The following is a 14725-nucleotide window of genomic DNA, read 5'->3' as shown; positions in this document are numbered from 1 at the left end:
AAAATTAGTTGAATCTGTTGTTGTTAGTAATATTTATGTTAAAAAACGTATGTAAAAAACAACAACTATTATGTATTCATTTTTTATACATGATTTATCTGGCCGCAGACCCTCTGAAGTACCTCGGACCGCACTTTGAGAACCCCTGCATTAGAGTTTTGGCCCTGGCCCAACTCTATTGTTTTCTGAGCCCATTGACACCAATGGCTGAAGAAGCATGCAGCCGAATTGCTAGGATATTACCACTATTAACATTTTACCAATTAATAATCCGATCAAGCTGTTTTTTAATAATTATATATAATGTCGATACATGTAGTCTACAGTTTTCACACCACTTTCTTTCCTTTTTTCCTCTTGCCTTAGCGGAACAGAGAAAAAAGTAGTCCCGACTTATTGTGCTGTTCATAAAAATAGTTTGCAGTTTGCTTGCTTTTTGAGTGTGCTCAAACCGTGATAGACATGACACTGCAGCACACAATGCTCTCTGTCTTTTAGACGGACTCAATTAATAAGGCTAACATACATAGGGACAAACAGGTTATAACTGTGATACTCTAACGTATTTATAAAGAAACTAGGCCTACTCTGCGTCAACATTTCCCATTTCCCAGAATTTTGCTATATGTCCAATTAGTTGCAACCACCTTAAAGTGACCTCTCTCTTTCCCACTCTCTCGGTCCATATGCATTCATGTCTTAGTCCATATGCATTCATTGGCTACTCATTTATTTGTTATCCCACTTCTGACACCAGTGTAGCGAATTCAGAGGTCTCAAATATCCCCAGACTCCTCCACCAATACCTTTCATTACACCAATGCTCTGATTGACACAACTTACAAAATCTGGCTTCAATCTCTTTGTACTAGTCTCACATAATTTTGCCTAATGATTGATTAAGATAGACTAAATGTAATATGATGGGTCCTCTCAACTACTGTCATCTCCTACCACTCCGCGTGGTGTCTGTATTAGGATAGGCCGGGATATCGTTTCACTGTTTTCAGCGGAAGGATACAACACCGAATGTCATTGTAGTGCTGAGGTTTTTGCGAAGCAAAAATGTCTGTCTGCCTAAGGTTAACTCGCAAGTGACATATAGGGATATTTTGCTAACTATTACAACCTAAATCACTATTTTACAGTATTTGAGACGCGTTACAAGAGAACGAGGCTCCATACTACCACACCCGATCGCCCTAGTTGGAATTTTAAAGGGGGAAAAGGTAAAATATTGTAGTGAGTTTGTCAAAAAAGGTTTCGGGACTGGGTGAAAGAAGTTGGGATACAAGAGACTGGAGCTGGTATGGAGTAAAGGGTTGGCATTTGCTTTACTACTTTTACTTGAAAGGGCGTTTTACTCAGCCTGAATTTGTAGCCTACAGCATATTGGTGGATCTTTCTTTTTGTTTAACATGTTAATTCACTTTCTATTTAATGACACATCGAATTCGTGGCTCATCACTGACTATTGCAAAGCAACATATTGTATAGCGTATCATTAGTCCTTGATTTGAAAATCTACAGTAGGTTAGTTATTTTGTAACTTAGTCTGTCGCGGAAGATTGATACAAATGTAGCGTTTGGGGAGTCAGATAAACATTTGAAAAAAACGGATGCTGCAGGTCTCAGTGTGTCACGTAGATGGAATTTCCTTACCACGTATTGGCTACCTTTTCCTTCATTCTGTTCAGCATGTCACTAATGGCACATAACTTTATAAAAAGGGAGCGTGCGAACACGTGGACTGACAAGCGGTCAATTACAATTACTTTCATCCGTTTGTTGCAGTAGCCTACTTTGATCAATTAACTCGCCACAGCAATATCAAGGGTCACTGTGCAGATTGTATTTTCGGAACCGACGTGGTTCTGGGAATATTCCTTACAACTTCAGTCGGAGTCTAGAATGAGATTGCACTTTACTGAAGTTCGTTATTGAATGGATAATTTTTGTTTTAAATCAAGGAATTAGGACAATTTAAAACAAATTGGACCTAAGCAACAAACTTTCTTCTTTTAGGTTATAGATTGGCAGGATGAATCCTCAACACGGATTGCCGCTATCGGAACAGACAAGGAATTGAGCGAACTTGTTGGATTTTAGCGCGGTAGGACAGTTATCTATCTTTTTATAATGTTTGATTTGTTTGTTATTAGCCCACTCTTATTCTGTATCAGTCAATGTCTCTCCAGTGAAGAAATTGATTATGAAACAGAGGAAGTCTGAACAGCTTGTAACAGATGCATGTATTATCAAAGGCAAAATATTAATTGTCTCAGTCACATTTTTCAGACCATTTCTTTTCTTCGTGTAGATGGTTTCTTCCACCTGTAAATAGTGGGAAAAACAGGCCAACCACCCTTGGAAGCAGCCAGTTCAGTGCACCAGGTAGGTTTATCCCAGAAACCTATTTTAATATGTCCTCTGTTCTGTTTTGTTCTGTTCTGTTATAGCCCTGGTCCTGTCTCTCCCCTGCTGTGTCTTGTCTAACCACTGCTGTTTGAAAATCTGTTCATTATGCGTTGTTCCTGATGTCTCCCACTGCATTTGGATATTTGTGTTATTCATTTTGTGAAAAGCCAAAGGAGCAAGGTTTCATATTCAACATAGTATTACTATTAATTTCCCGCCTCAGCGGTGTGTGTGTGTGTGTGTGGTGTGTGTGTGTGTGTGTGTGTTGGTTGTGGGTGGTGGTGTGTGTGTGTGTGTGTGTGTGTGTGTGTGTGTGTGTGTTGTGTGTGTGTGTGGTGTGTGTGGCAGTGCACTCGGCACAATCTGGTGTGTGAAACATGCCACCTTCACCTGGAATTATCGTAGACTGACTGCTGTAAAGATGTGAAAATAAGGAATGGTTTAGCCTTATTTTACATATGTGAAAGAATGATTATCGACCTAACAGCTCTGACAGTGTAATATAATTGTAATTATCACTACTTTATAACCCTTCTTTTTGTGTGCAGAAAGATCTCTGTGGCTTGTTCGCATATCCATTTTCTATTGGTTATGACACAAAATAAATTTTGCTCATATTGACAGTGGGGCATTGATTGTGTTTGTGATATATTGCTCCCTAGATTTGTGCAACATATAAAAGCTGTATCTAAGATATCCAATGTCTATCAGTTGTGTAGTAAGTACAGTACACTTACTTCCTGTTCATCAAGTGGTGTTTCACTGTTTCACTGTGTCCGTCCCCCAGTGCTGAGCTGTTTGAAAAAGGCAGTGAGTTCCTCAGCCCCAGGTCCCTAAAGGCCTGGCCATTCATATGGCCTTCACACATCTATCTCACAGGCTCAATGACTAGAGAATGTGATCTGATGTAATGTACTTTTAGCCGGGAGCATTTCTCATGAAGAAGTGGGCTGTTTAGACTGATGCATCTTGCTTCATTGGCGTAGATGTTTTAATAAGTGTTGCTTAAATTCCCTGCTTTTATGTGGATAATTTCTTCGCTGTAAAGGTTCCAACACATTAATCCATAGCACAATCAAGCATTATATCTCCTCAATACTTGTTTTACGTAAAGCAACAAAGCTTTGCCTTGTCGTTAGTTCTAAAGGACACACTTTTATTGGAAACAACAGCAAGACAATGGACTGAACAGCAAGACAATGGGGCCAAAAGGGAGCTTTTGTGAAAAGCCTGGTGAAGTATTCGGATGTTTTTCATAGTACTTTACATCCTCACTTCCCATTCTGGATGCTGTCTCCACAGAAGTAAATAGCTTGGGATCCAGGTCAAGTCGGTGCTGAATTGATGCTTTAAGTACAGTGCCTTCGGAAAGTATTCAGACCCGTTGACTTTTTCCACATTTTGTTAGTTTACAGCCTTATTCTAAAATGTATTAAATAGTTTTTTCCCCTCATCAATCTATACAGAATACCCCATAACGACAAAGCAAAAACAGGTTTTTAGAAATGTAAGCAAATGTCTGAGGTCCTGAACGCTCTGGATCAGGTTTTCATTAAGAATCTCTCAGTACTTTGCTCCGTTCATCTTTGCCTCGATCGTGACTAGTCTCCCAGTCCCTGCTGCTGAAAAACATCCCCACAGCATGATGCTGCCATCACCATGGTTCACTGTAGGTATGGTGCCAGATTTCCTCCAGCCATGACACTTGGCATTCAGGCATTCAGAGTTCCATCTTGGTTTCATCAGACCAGAGAATCTTGTTTCTCGTGGTCTGAGAGTCTTTAGCTGCCTTTTGGCAAACTCCAAGCGGGCTGTCATGTGCCTTTTACTGAGGAGTGGCTTCCGTCTGGCCACTCTACCATAAAGGCCTGATTGGTGGAGTGCTGCAGAGATAGTTGTCCTTCTGGAAGGTTCTCCCATCTCGACAGAGGAACTCCAGAGCTCTGTCAGAGTGACCATCAGGTTCTTGGTCACCTCCCTGACCAAGGCCCTTCTCCCCCGATTTCGATGTTTGGCTGGGCGGCCAGCTCTAGGAAGAGTCTTGGTGGTTCCAAACTACTTCCATTTAAGAATGATGGAGGCCACTGTGTTCTTGGGGACCTTCAATGCTGCAGACATTTTGTGGTACCCTTCCCCAGATCTGTGCCTCGACACAATCCTGTCTCGGAGCTCTACGGACCATTTCTTCGACCTTGTGGCTTGGTTTTTGCTCTGACATGCAATGTCAACTGTGGGACCTTATATAGACGGGTGTGTGCCTTTCCAAATCATGTCCAATCAATACAATTTACACCAGGTGGACTCCATACAAGTTGTAGAAACATCTCAAGGATGATCAATGGAAACAGGATGTACCTGACCTCAATTTTGTGTCTCATAGCAAAGGGTCTGAATACTTATGTAAATAAGGTATTTCTGTTTTTTTATTTTAATACATTTGTAAACATTTCTAAAAACCTGTTTTCGCTTTGTCATTATGGGGTATTGTGTGTAGATTGCTGAGGATTGTTATGTATTTAATCCATGTTAGAATAAGTCTGTAACGTAACAAAATGTGGAAAAATTCAAGGGGTCTGAATACTTTCTGAAAGGAAAGGGGGATACCTAGTCAATCAATCAAATGTATTTATAAAGCCCTTTTTACATCAGCCGATGTCACAAAGTGCTATATCTAGACAGTTGCACAACGGAATGCCTTCAACTGAAATGTGTCTTCCGCATTTAACACAACCACTCTGAATCAGAGAGATGCGGGGGGGCTGCCTTAATCGACATCCACATCTTTGGCGCCCAGGGAACAGTGGGTTAAATGCCGATTTTTACCATGTCAGCTCAGGGATTCAATCCAGCAACCTTTCGGTTACTGGCTCAAACCACTAGGCTAGCTGCCGGCGCTGTATATACTTGCACTTTCATCAATCAGTTTGGGTAAAGCATTCACTGTGCATTCATAACTATTAACAACTATACAGAGCATTATCAATATATATCAATTTGAGTCTGTTTACGTTATGTCAAATATATTCCCAACCATCCTTTAATAGCGCGCTATGTAGCTAATACTATTTAAAGTGTTGCTGAATAGGCCTACTTCATTTTTGAGTGAAATTCGGTTTCAGTGATCATACCTTCCATTTTGCCCCACCATAATGAAATATAAAATAGAATGTTGCTTCAATTCAAGTGTTACAAAGGAACTCATTTTCTGAATTCCTAATGTGAGAAGTGGGAGAATTTAACTCAGTAAACTCTGCGGTGTGCTTTAGAATTTAATATAGCATGGCATTCATGGACATCATGTGACCAGACACATTTAAGCCTGATGTGTTGGGCATGCACTCTGTGGCTTCCAAAATAGACCAGCATCGGCATGGTGCTTTTTGTTTAGAGTAGAAAAGAAATAGAGACTGTTAATAGACTGTTTTTCCCATCAAAGCCCATCGTCATGGCTAAAATGCCTGGTGGTATTTATTTAGTCAGTAAGAAAAGTCACAAGAATTGAGACATGTTTTGTAGAGGCTTATGTGAATGGTATTTTTGTTCTATTTCCATCAATAGACATTGTGGGATCTGTTTTGATCTTACTCTCTCCTTGAGTTTTTTTTAATGTGTGTCAGAGTCACACATCTGTCTGTTCCAAGCTTTCCAAGCTTGATATACTCCTTGACCTAAAGTAAGTAGTAAACTAGAAACCACTGATACCTCAAATGTAATGTTCTGCATGATGCAATACTCACGTTAACATCTATGTCCAAGCTGCTCAGTTAGCTTGCTTCAGAGCTCACTGTGGCACTTTTATATTTGGAGAGCTATATTAGGAATATTTTCAGATCATGGTTTGCTCTCTCTGTCCCACCTACTTTAGACTTGCTGTAGAAGTCAGCCAAGAATCAGAAAAGCCATAATTATGTTTGGGTTGTTATTGCTCCTAGAGGGACAGTCTGAGGCAAATATTTCTGCTCCTACTGCGGGTTGGCAACCTGAACAGAATTTATGATACATTTCTCCTGCAATTTTGCCTTCCTGTAATTATGCTTATTTATCCCATCTTGTTTAGAATGGGCCTAAGTATTCCTGGTTGGCCTGCAGTCAATTCAAAGAATGTGCCACATGTTATCATTCACTTGTTTACAGAATAGATGAAGCCAAGTTGTACAAGGATGTTACAAGGATGTCAGAACTGTTACATTATATTTACAATACGTTTTGTGAATATAATTTAAATGATATGCTTGTGATAGACTTACACTGCATTTTCCTTCCACTTCAGCAAACTTTCTCTCAGTTTAAAGCTCTTTCTTCAGCTTTTATCCCCATGGATTAGAAAATATTATTATCTGCTGATTAATTATTAATACAGTGTTGAAGAATATGACTTATTCTCATTCAGAATTATTAAGAAAGTTTTTTTTTGTTCAGTCAGAAGACTTAGAACTTGCAGAAGTACCCAGCTTGCATTTTAAGATAATTTAACACACACAAAAACCTCTCCACTGTACATGGCACAATGTGTGAAGATATAAAAGGTGACAAAACTCAGCTTATCTTCAAAGCATTTTCAAAGGATTTGGAATGTTGTATTTTTTTGTTTAAAGCAACTGCTAAGTCGGTCTTCAATTTAACCATGCATTTTTCTTCTAAAATTGATTATTCCAAACAGATTCAATATATGTAACCACAACAGTAGCTTTCAACTGAGGTTCTTAAAGAAGGACTGAGCTGAATCTTTTATTTTATTTTGCTCATGAAGCTGTTGTCCCTTGAGATGCTTCCCACTCCAGTTCTCCTTTTGACTGATTTCATTTCTCATAGGCTCTCATTGTTTTGAGTGTGTTTATTTAAATCCACATAAGATCATCTCATTTTAGTTTGTAGTCTCCGAACCCCTGTTTTACAAAAGTGCATGAAAAAATGATAGACTATATAAAAAAAAGATAATATTTTATTTCATTTATAAAAATTTGATCAGGTCTTATCAGGCTTTAGTTTGACAAACCTCATTTCATGTTTTAAGCCTTTGAGTGTATTGGTGAAGGAATCATTTTCTTTCAGAGACGCCTGTTTATTTTTAGATAACCTGCTGGCTGCTCTGTGAACCATTGGGCCACACTGCATTTGTGATGCCTTCAAATGGGTACCCACCCCTGGCAGACTGGGCCTCCTGCCCGCCATTGGAGGGAAGATTCAGGGAGAGTTTGGACATCTCTCATTTATCTATCACAGGTCACCTCCTGACTTGGTTATGGAGAACTGTGCTGTTGCCGTAGCGATGAAAGTCCATTGAAGGCAGGTGACTTGGCACAGCTTTTGCATCTGTTTTTGCAGGTCTGCCAAGAGGAAAAGCATTAAAATAATGTCTTCAGTCACCCAATATGCGGTAGATTACTATCAGATTTCTCCTAGACTGTCATTATTTTGATATAAGAAAGTTGGTGTTGTACATCTGACTTGGCTCCTTTGATGTGGATTCCAATTCATTTTTCAAATGAGCAGTTTATTACCATGTATTTGATGTTGTATTAAGTTGTGAAGGCACTTAGTTGGTGGGGACCAAACAACCCTTATTGTGACTTGAGGCTGCTGGATTTAAAACCAGGTAGAGATACATTTCTATACCTGCTTATCTGTGCTTGACCTCTGGCTGATATAGTCTGAATGCACACAGTGTTAGGTGTTGGACGGAGGTAGTGAGTTGTATCTGTATGTATGTACTGTATGTACACTACRGTTCAAAAGTTTGGGGTCACTTAGAAATGTCCTTGTTTTTGAAAGAAAAGCAGATTTTTTGTACATTAAAATAACATCAAATTTATCAGAAATACAGTGTAAACATTGTTAATGTTGTAAATGACTATTGTAGCTTTAACATTAACAATGTCTACACTGTATTTCTGATCAATTTAATGTTATTTTAATGGTCAAAAAATTTGCTTTACTTTCAAAAACAAGGACATTTCTAAGTGACCCCAAACTTTTGAACGGTAGTGTATGCTTCAAGAACACCTGCTGCTGAAGCACAGGATGTCTGTTAGTTTTAAAACTAAACTCCCAAATACAGTACATTGATTACTCTGGACTTAAGGGAGCATGTTGGTGTCAGGTCGAAAGCACTCCTCAGAGATACAGAGTTGCATTGGTCAACATGCCACACAGAGAGAGAGAGAGAGCATTAGCTTTAGCTACCTCCATCCTGACCACTAATGACTGACCCTACCCTCTGAGGACGTATCTGGGGGCAGCAGCGGGAGGAGGAGGGGTGGGTTGTCCTCGTCTAATGATCTGAGAGCCCGTGGCCATCGCATGCAGCCGGGCCTGCCGTGTGGTGTCAGTGATGCGCCTGGGAGCGTGCAGGGCTTCGATTGGGAATAACAGAGCAGGGGTTAGTGGGAAGGAATGAGTAATGATCCCCTGTTTGATCTACCAGGCCCCTGTGGAAGTCAGAGAGCCCTGGACAGAGCATTACTGAGGGTACTCTGGGGAGCTGCTGGATGCTGAGTTGGGGACTGGCCCTTTACCAGTTTAACCATATCTACTCAGGATCTCAGAAGGAGAGGGGATTCAGGCTAGGAGGGAGCATGTGCTCTGTGCTGTTTTTAAAGAGACAGCCATTATTGAATGGAAAAGGTGATATTGTAAATTGTGTGATTATGAACACACGGCTTTGTATTTGTAGATTCAGATGTGTTCTATTTTCCAGTAGCAGCTCAAGTCTTGCACCTGTATTGATATACGTAGTGCCAGAATGTACCTAACTGTTTGTGTCCAACGAACTGCATGGGAGCTCCGACCTGGGATGTTATGTTATGTGCCATCCAGAGTGCAGTGGTTTATGTGCAGTACGTGACCACCCCTCTACTATCACTGTTTTTATTACAGCTCCTCTCTGCCAACCTAGCTGTTTGGGTTTCTTCACTGGCTATGTCTATTTGTGTTTGAAGATAGAAGGTATGATAAGGAAATTGTCTGTTTGGTCACTCTGTGCGGGTGTTGAGGGGAGGGGGATTTAAATGCAGGAATCAGACATATGTACACCACTGCCTTGCCAAAAAAGCATACCAAATAATTGTCCTTATCAGATAGGTTTCCATCATAGGGTCATGTTTTGTTCTAGTGGTTTTAAAGATCAAGAGTGGATTGTTGCACAATGGGGCATCTCTGTTTCTTTCACTCTTTCCCACACTCATAAATGCTCTCTCTCTCTCTCTCTCTCTCTCTCTCTCTCTCTCTCTCTCTCTCTCTCTCTCTCTCTCTCTCTCTCTCTCTCTCTCTCTCTCTCTCTCTCTCTCTCTCTCTCTCTCTCCTTCCTACTCTCTCCCCTGCTCTCTTCTCTCCTCTCTCTCTCTCTCTCTCTCTCTCTCTCTCTCTCTCTCTCTCTCTCTCGCAAACACACACGCACAACATTTTCTCAGGTGTTGTGGCTAGTTTGTGAGGATAATTGAGTGTTTGGGGCTGACCGTGACCTGAGGCTTGATACATTTGTTAGGATTTCCATTTCAGATATAGAAAATGCTGATGAGTCCAAGTCGTTGTTGTGTAGGCCTAATCCCTCAGCAGTGGCTGGGCCAGCCTCTCCTATGTATAGATTTAGTTGCAACTGCATTTACAGTGAATGTGGCATGTTATTTTTAGGTCTGAGGTCTGAAATGTTTTTTTTTGCTGTGCTGTGCAAAATACCAATCAAATTGAAGTTCAATCTCTCCTCTTTTAAAATACTTGAGGATTACTGCGTACCACTGATTTGTTCCTGGTTTTAATTTGTCTTTTGAAGGATTTACAGTAATAAATTAAAGACGATGGACTCGAGCTAAATCTTTTGTAAAGCTCTCAACTTTCAATTCGTGCAACCTCATTTTGTTTGTTACCATGGTAATTATTGTAATGAAGGGAAATCATTTTCTCTTTGGCTTTGTTACATTATTGAATGAGGGAGAGGAAGCAGGCACATGTGTTACATCCTTTACATCATAAATGGCAATACATAATTTTTTTTTTTTTATTGCAGATTAATAAAAAAAAACTGGATTTGAAGGAAATACTGATGACATTGCGCTGTGTGCTTTCCTACCATTTTTCTCCTTGTCTCTCAGCTGGGAATATGTTCCCTTCCTGCAAATCTAATAATTATTACTGAGCTAGAAGACTGAAATATGAATCACTCATTATTTGACAGTTAGGTCCAGAATACTTATAAAGAGCTTTTTGATTATTTGTGCTAATCAACATTGATCAAAAAGGGTGATGAAAAGTGAGTTAATAAATTGAGAGAGCTTGTCGTTTTTCCAGCCTCCTTTTGGCCCTGTCCCAGGATCCTCTCTGACTGTGAAACAGATGGGACAGCAGAGGGGCACTGGTCATGCACTCTGATTGGCTGTCACTCACTTTATTACATCATTAATATCGTCCCATCATGTTAATTCACTTTTGATACCAAAGAAGGGCTCTCTCACTCCCACATGTTCATCTCCATCACTAGAAAACACGTCACGAGAAAGAGAAGATCACACAAGCCCAAATGAGTCAGGAAAGCCTGCTGTTCCCCTCCTATGAGTAGCGTGAGAGTAGCTTGCTGTGCTGACAGCCCTGCCATTGGTGTCAGGGACAGGGGAGAATGAGGGAACGTTTGGCTCCAGTGCAGTCCACTGCCTACCAGGGCCTGTGTTATATTCAGCACAGCAGTTGGAGGCAGAGGAGTGGGACTCGATGGGCCTTCTTCTGCCATGTTGGCTAATTTATGGCCAGGAGCACAGGAATGAGAAGGGACTCTGTATCAGAAGCTATATATATATATATATATATATATATATATGTGTGTGTGTGTGTGTGTGTGTTGTGTGTGTGTGTGTGTGTGTGTGTGTGTGTGTGTGGTGTGTGTGGTGTGTGTTGTGTGGTGTGTGTGTGTGTGTGTGTGTGTGTGTGTGTGTGTGTGTGTTGTGTGTGGTGTGTCTGTGTGTGTGGTGGTGTGTCGTCGTGGCCGTGCGTGCGTGCGGGCGTGCGTGCGTGCGTGAATAGCACTAGCCTCTGAGGAGGGACCTGATAGTGTGTTAGAAACGTCATAGACAGGCTCTGATTAACCTCACTATGCAGCTCAAATAAAACTAATCCTCTGATGTAAGTAAAACGCTGTGATTGCAGGAAGCCGCTGGTATGATGAGGTAATCCTATTTGTGGTCCAGTGTTTGTTTCACCTAAAAAGATCCACGCACAGTGAATGAATAAGAAGTATGACTTGTCTGCTTGTACGACCACACGAGGACTTTCTCTGTAGTTACCTTCTACTGAGTGGATTGCCAAGTGAGGGTTTTTACAGTACAGGTTCTAGGTAATTGAGTCTTGCAATTATGAGTCTTTTTTGTTGTTGATGTAACATTTATTGAAATATTTGCATGCAGTTTAGAGCCTTCAGTTTGAGTCGGCAAGTTGTGCCATACCTTGGTTGGAGTCATTAAAACTTGTTTTTTTCAAACCATCTCACAAATTTCTTGTTAACAATATTCGCGTAAGTAGAGAATTTTTTTGGAAGCCGGTTTCAGACACTTTGGTGACAGTAATTTTCCACAAGTTGTTAACAGACAGTTTTTCTGTCGTTAATAAGTTTACTTTACTAATTACTGTGGCTTTAACAGCTTTGGAAAATTCAGAAAATGAGCATGGCTTTAGAGAGCTTCTGATAGGATTTACATAATTTTGAGTCAATTGGAGGTGTACTGTGGAGTATTCAAGCCTACCTTCAACCTCAGTCCACTATTTATGGCTTGTCATCATGGAATAAAATCAAGAATCAGCCAAGACTCAAGAAAAGAAGTTGTGGACCTCCACAAGTCGGTCATACCTTGGGGAACAATTTCCGAAATGCCTGAAGGTACCACAATCATCTGTAACAACAACGTACTTTTGGTGCGAAAGTGAAATACAACCCAGAACAACTAGCAAAGGCACTTTGTGAAATACTGGAGAAACAGGTACAAAAGTATCTATATCCACGTAAACGAGTCCTATATCAACAATAACTGAAAGCCGTCAAGCAAGGAAGAAGCCAATGCACAAACCGCCATATAAAAAGCAGACTACAGTTTGCAACTGCACATAGGGGAAAAGTGTACTTTTTGGAGAATGTTCTGGTCTGATGAAACAAATAGAACTGTTGGACATATTGACCATTTGTTTGGTTTGGAGCATACTGCAACCGAAGAAACTCCAACGCGTGAAGTCATCGGGGTGGAGCATCATGTTTGGAGGTGCTTGCTGAGGAGGGACTGGTGCATCTTCAAACAAATAGACTGGCATCATGAAAGGAAAATTAATGTGGATATATTGAAGCAAACAAGACATCTAGTCAGAAAGTTTAAAGCTTGGTTGGCAAATGGGTCTTTTCATGGAAGACAATGCATACTCAAAGTTTGTGGCAAATGGCTTAAGGACTAACAGTTTCAAGGTATTGGCAGTGGCCTCAAAAAGCCTGACTATCCATAGAAATATTGTGTGGCAGAACTGAAAAAGCGTGTGCGAGCAGGAGGCCTAGCAACCTGTCTCAGTTTACACAGCTTGTCAGGAGGATGGGTAAAATTCACAACTATTTTGGGTAAGCTTGTGAAGGCTTACCCCGAAACGTTGACACGTTAAATTTAAAGATACCCAATACTATGAGTGGTATGTACAACTTTTGAAACACACTGGGAATGTGATGAAAGAACAAAAATGAAATATAATCATTCTCTCTACTATTATTTGACATTTCACTTCTTAATAATGTGGGATTCCTACTGACCTAAGACAGGATTTTATAGGATTAAATGCCATTATTGTGAAAAACTGAGTTTAATGTATTTGGCTAGGTAGTAAGCTTCGTTCACTGTAGTTCATTAGTCTGTCATGTTGCTAGTTCCATGTTTCTCACCAAAAAAGTTTCAAGGCTTTTGAAATGCAAATATGGTAGATATTGGTGGTTCGTAACCATTTTAGATACAGTTTACAAAACTAGGGAATTGATTTATGTTAATAAGAAACTAATTTATTCGCATATACTGACCTGGCATTATGTTATAGCGAGATAATTCTCATCTCTTAGCATGCGTGCTCCAGCTCCTTAGAGGAAGAAAGCACTTTCCTCGTAACACTGTGCATTGGAGGGGCGGGAGAGGAGGAAGGAAGTGTGGAAATTGCAGGGAATGAGAGTTTGGATTAATGCGTCTGAACTGGGCATACCCAGACAAATGCAGCAGAACCGCACTGCCAGGACCCTTCAAGGCCCCTCCGAAGTGTGCCAGAGAAACAGAGATAGCAAAACAAACATATACACCTCTGCAGCTTGAACATAGGGAGATAGTGGTTTCTCCTTCGTGCCTTTTAATGACATGAATTTGAAGAGGCCATTGGTTGTGGGTTGTGTGTGCTCATCAGGGGGACATTGGGCAAATACTGCAGCTTCGCCGGCTCCATACCTCTGCCTACCTAGAGATATTTCTACAAATTAAAATCACTAAGTGTAAAAAAAATTATGAAACTGATAGTAATTATGGTTTAATTTGATGACATTTGTCAATGTCGATATTAGGCTTGGGTGATATACCGTATACTGGGGTATTTCGAAATACCGGCGGTATGATTTTCAATACTGTTAAAAAAATATATATACTTTTTTTGTGGGGGGGGTCACGGGGGCTGACGAAGTGCGTGCTACCCCACTGCTTATTACTAATTATAAGTTAAATTTAACTATAAGAAATCTAACATGTCAAATATTTTAAATCCAGCTCAGGGCTCCACCTATGCATTTGGTTTGCTAACTTGCTAACTAAGTGGCTAGATGTCAAGATCAAGTATCTTGGACATTCAATCCCATCCTAGATCAAGATCCCTGTGTACATTCGATAATACTGTATACCCCGGTATGGTACAGAAATGGTATGAAAATGTGGATACTGCCCAAACCTAGTCGATATCCCATTGAAATGCTTTTTTATTTAAAAAAAATTATCTCTCTGCACACAGTCAAAAAAAGTATATATATATTTTTAACAGTTTAGGGTACTCCGACACACACACAGCCCCAGTGAGGGGTTGTCCCTCGCAGCGAGCCGAGCCGGTCTCCATGTGACACGAGAGAGTAGCTGTTAGATTGGAAGTGAACAACCGAAAACATGGCGCTGGCACAGCGAAATATAACTGCTGTACGATAAGATAGATATAATTGAATTTGTCACCCGGAGTCGTAGAATAGCAATCAAACAAGTGCCTCACTGAGAACACCTATCTGCACCTTGCTACACGTTGGCTGATTGACTGTATGACAAAGGGAGCTATTTTGGTT

The 14725-nt window shown here is 40.4% G+C and overlaps 1 protein-coding gene across 1 annotated transcript in view; it reads left to right on the top strand.

Moving 5' to 3' along the window:
• The first annotated feature begins 2106 nt into the window (after positions 1 to 2106).
• The window catches only part of LOC111969121 (transcription factor 12-like), a 345264-nt gene continuing 332645 nt past the window's right edge, over positions 2107 to 14725 (top strand). Inside the window, exon 1 of the mRNA XM_070445429.1 lies at positions 2107 to 2394. The gene's annotated coding sequence lies outside the window, so the exon portion shown is untranslated. The remainder of the gene's footprint in view (positions 2395 to 14725) is intronic.

The sequence above is a fragment of the Salvelinus sp. IW2-2015 genome, linkage group LG10 (genome assembly GCF_002910315.2).
Source record: "Salvelinus sp. IW2-2015 linkage group LG10, ASM291031v2, whole genome shotgun sequence".
Lineage (NCBI taxonomy): Eukaryota > Metazoa > Chordata > Actinopteri > Salmoniformes > Salmonidae > Salvelinus > Salvelinus sp. IW2-2015.
Note: the sequence above shows the minus strand (reverse complement) of the source record. Positions and strands in the feature narration are given on the sequence as shown.